The following is a 5,048-nucleotide window of genomic DNA, read 5'->3' on the forward strand; positions in this document are numbered from 1 at the left end:
CGCCCCGCCGCGCCGGAACCTCGCCGGAGGTATAGCGTTGTTCGGTTTTGTTATATAAAAAAACCGGTTCGGTTTTTTGTTAGAAACCCTAGTTTTTTTGGTAGATCGGTTCGCCGGTTTTCTTGGTTTAGTTACTGTGCGGACGTTCGTATGTACGTTCGTTTTGACGAACGGAGTTCACTCGTTAGCCGCAGACAACGAATGCTCGTTCGTTAGCCTATTCATCAGTTTTCTTTTTCTCGGATTTCCGCGATTATTTTCAATCACGATTTCTGATCTGATTTTCGTTTTAGTTTATCTTTTCGCTCGTTTGTCGGAATCAGGTGATTCAAGCGCCTAAATCTTCGTCTTGAAACCCTCTTTCCGTTTAACCAACTTGAACAAGATTTTGCTACTGTAAAATTTGACCATAGTCCAGATTAGCAAACGGGTCTTGTTTCTTTCGCAGTTTGAGTTTCGTTGCTCCGTTTGATTTGATTCTTTTCGCAAACCAGAGTTCTTAAGTTGAACTTTCTGGTTAGATCTTCTTAGTTGAGATTTACCCATGTTTCTTTGCTTGATTGCTTATGTATGCTATTGTTTGTTTGCGATAGAACACCCGGAGTGTGAAAAGCGTGCTACTGTGAATCCCTAGGTTTTGCGGATCATCAGCAAGGCAAGTAACACTTTTATCATACCCCCTTTATCACCCAGTTTTTATGCATTAATTCCAATCCTCAAACATAGCATGATTAGGATGTGATTAACATGTGGGTTGGGAAGTAGTTGATGAGGTAGAACCTATTGCCCTGTTATATTCAAACCCTTGGGAGTTACTTCTACGAATTGCTTATATTGCTATGCTATGCTCGTAGACGTGGTTTGGGTGAGTGAAATCCATGAAAGATGTGAGATTGTTAATTAATGGTTCAACTTAAGGTGGCAACTTGAATACACATCTGGGTGGATTGTTTGTTGGGCACCTGGAGAATCCAGTGTTGTCCTAGGATATCCTGAAGTACCCGTGTGATAATCCTATGGTCCGCCACCCAGGCTCATAGGGAACTGAGATATTTTCATGCTAGAAACTTTCGTGTGCAGCCACAAGCTATTATGGGCTCTAGCATAGTTGAGTAAGTTGCGTGAAGCTCCCGAAGAGGTGGATCAGCAGGTAGAGGGATGTAGGTTGGTATGGTCTGCCCAGAGTAAGGGGTTAATGCTTCTGAAAGACTGTGTCTCGGTCATCCGTTTCTCAAACACCATGTAGTGCGAGAAATCCAACGGAGGAGATCAGGTCTTGTGGGGAAAATTGCGCAAACCTCTGCAGAGTGTATAAACTAATCATGGTTAGCCGTGTCCCCGGTTATGGACATCTTGAGTATCTAGTACTTGGAGTATCATAAGTATCTCATCACTCTAAAAATAATATTGTTGGGTTGTTAATTACTTTAATTGGGATTGAGTTGGAGGAACCTTCTCAATGATGTTTCAACTACCATGATAGTTAAATAAAATATATTCCTTTGTTGTAGGGAAAATTTGGCTTTTCGCAAAAACTGTAGCCATAGAGCTTTCCACTAGCCAAATATGCATGTAGTGATAGTATTATTCTGTTCTTGTTCTATTGTGTTACTTTGCCAGCATATTCCATGTGCTGACCTGTTTTTGGGCTGCAACGTATTATGTTGTAGACTTTTCAGACGAGGAGTAAGGTTCGTTAGGTCGTTGCCGTGCAGCTCAGCTATGCCGTTGGAGTTGATGGACTCACTTTATCTTCCAAGCCTTCTGTTGTTATCGTATTAGATGGCCTTAAGCCATATTTATTGAAATAAGTTCTCTTTTGAGACATTCAATGTAATAAGTGTGTGATTGCTACTCTGTTATAAATACTCGAGTACTATGTGTGTCAGCATTACCGATACAGGGATGACACTGAAGCACAGAGACTTGACCATTTGAGGTCGGGTCGTTAGTAACATTGGACACTAGCATGAGTAGGACACGACCACTAACCTAAAGCCCTAGATCACTATTCTCTTCTCATTTCTGTCTCCTCTCCATCTTCTACTCTTTAGGATGGCGGACGCAAGGAACAAGTTTGCACAACCGGATTGTGACTCCCCGAGACCGATGTGCCAGGTGTCTTCCAGTTATTCGCTGCTACTGCCAGGTCATTTGCTTGCGTGTTGCATTTCATCATGTCATCATGTGCATTGCATCATCATGTTTTCAAAACCTGCATCCGTCCGGGTTCCCCCAGTTCCCTCTGTTGTCCGTTCTGAGCCCAGACACACTTGCACGCGCCCGCGGCATGTCCGAAATATTATTTTATAAGTGGCCGGAAAATGTTCTCGGAATGGAATGAGAGTTGACGTGTGGTCTTATTATAGTGTAGATAGACCGCCTGTCAAGTTTCATCGCATTCGGAGATCGTTTGATGCCCCAACGGATAACTATAGCGGCATTATAGTCGGTCTATCGTCGGACGTTTTCGGTCTCCGGAAACCTTGCCGGGTTACTTTTCCCCCTCTCTCTTCTCAGTCCAACCACACACTTGACCTCGTTCGCCTAACCCTCTCTGCACAGTGCATCGACTCCTCGCGCGCGCGCTCGAAGAGTTCTCCCGGACCCGACCCGGACAGTCGTTACCATTGTGTCCGGATCATCCCCAAACGTCTACAAAACGTCTCCGTTTTGTTATTTGGACTTCCTAACATATTGTTTCGCGACCGTCCGATTCCGATCGAAGGGACCAAATGCCCCTATCCAAAAATCCACTTACTATATATAGACCCCTAACCTAATCTAGACAAAACCCTAAAATCTAGGGACCTGTCCCATCTTCCCAGCCGCGCCGCCACTCCACCAAATCCCCATCGGGATCCATCCCTCCCCAACCATCGCTCGCCACCTACAGCCAACCAGTGCATCCCCACCTCTCCTCGATTCCAGCCTCATCCGCACCCCCGCCTCCTCTTTCGCTCAATCTTCCCCGCAGCCAGCCGGCGCCAGATCCAGGATGGATCGAGGCCACGGCCTCGCACGCCTCTGCTTCCCCTACCTCGCGTGATCCCTGCTCATCCCGAGCACCGGCCGTGCCGCCTCTTCTTCTACTTCACGCCGCTGCCTCGTTAGCTCAGCTGCCGGCGACCAGGGCCAGCAGGCTGCCGTCCCTCTCCGCCTTCTCCTTCCTTCCCTCCTCACGTTGCTCCTCCCTGACCGTTTCTCCCTTGTCTCATCGTTCCTCGCAGGGAACCATGGCTGCTGCCCCGAACCTCTCCTGCCGCCATCCCCGTCATCAGTCGCCTCGAGCCACCCCGTCGCCAGCCAAGTCACTGCTTCGCGTCGCGACGCCCCTGAGCCCCTCTGCTGCTCCTCTACGTCCCGCTGCTGCTCCGCTTCCTAGGAGACCTCGACGAGAGCCTCGCTCGCGCCCCTCTGTTCTGTCGCCGGATCCCTCGCGTCAAGTCCGGTGCCCGCCGCCGTCACCCAGCAAACCGCGCGCGCAGTCCGCGCGTTGTCATGCCCGTTGACCAAGTCCCCGGCTTCGTCCTGTTCGAGGGAGACGGCCGAGCGATGCCCAGATCCGCGCCTGGACCATTTCCTGTGCCAAGGCCCAGTGCAGCCGCCACCCTCAGCCGGCCTGTTGGCCCAATGTGAGGCTCCAGTGCCCCTGCTCCTATTGGGCCAGATAGATGCGGCCCATTGTTGTTTTTTTCCCAGTTCTAAGATTCTGCTATTTATCCCAGGTTTTATAGATTTGCAGAAAACCCCCTGCTGTTCATGCATATAATAACTTTCAAACCGTGCATCGGTTTAAAATAATTTATATATGAAACTTGCTTAAAATTATGTGTAGATTACTAATATGCCAATTTCTTGCCATGTTAAAATGTTTAAAATGATGTTTGCATTATTTTGCTCCTATTCCATGTTAAAATGTTTTAATTCATAACTATTTAACCGTAGCTTGGTTTTAATTAATCTTTATATGTAAATGGGGTAGAAGTTTGCCTAGTTTAACATGGTGACATTGCTTTGCATGTTTAACAACTACAAAATATGGTTTAGGGAAGAACAACACCAAATCTAAAATATGCATATGGGGATTTATCGGAATTTGTTGTTCGTTGTTTCCGGCCTCATTTAACCTTGACTAGATAGGTAGTTTTCATTTGCTTCACCCTCTGCCCATGTTTAACAACATTTAATACTGTTGGGTACATAAATGAGATCGAACTAAATAACTTGAATGTGGTGTTTCGTCAATATGCAACGGAGTTGCATATTGTGCTCCACTTAATTTGTAGAATTGCTTGTGCATTTTGCCATGCCATGCTTCGTTAAACCGGACATGCATCATACTTGATTGTGCATCGTGCCATGTTGATGTGTTGGTTGTTTACTATGTTGTTTGCTTCTTTCCGAGTTGCTTCTCGCGTTAGCTTCGGTTTTGTTCCGGAGTTGTGAGTTTTGGTTCGACTTCACCCGTTTGTCTTCTTCATGGACTCGTTCTTCTTCCTTGCGGGATTTCGGGCAAGATGACCATACCCTCGAAATCACTTCTATCTTTGCTTGCTAGATGCTCGCTCTTTTGCTATGCCTATGCTGCGATACCTACCACTTGCTTATCATGCCACCCATATTGTTGAACGAAGCCTCTAACCCACGTTGTCCTAGCAAACCGTTGTTTGGCTATGTTACCGTTTTGCTCAGCCCCTCTTATAGCGTTGTTAGTTGCAGGTGAAGATTGAAGTTTGTTCCTTGTTGGAATATGGAGATGTTGTTCCTTGTTGGAACATGTTTACTTGTTGGGATATCACAATATATCTTATTTAATTAATGCATCTATATACTTGGTAAAGGGTGGAAGGCTCGGCCTTATGCCTGGTGTTTTGTTCCACTCTTGCCGCCCTAGTTTCCGTCATATCGGTGTTATGTTCCCGGATTTTGCGTTCCTTACACGGTTGGGTAATAATGGGAACCCCTTGACAGTTTGCCTTAAGTAAAGCTCTTCCAGCAATGCCCAACATTGGTTTTACCATTTGCCACCTAGCCTTTTCTTTTCC

The sequence above is a fragment of the Triticum aestivum genome, chromosome 6A (genome assembly GCF_018294505.1).
Source record: "Triticum aestivum cultivar Chinese Spring chromosome 6A, IWGSC CS RefSeq v2.1, whole genome shotgun sequence".
In the NCBI taxonomy this organism is placed as follows: domain Eukaryota; kingdom Viridiplantae; phylum Streptophyta; class Magnoliopsida; order Poales; family Poaceae; genus Triticum; species Triticum aestivum.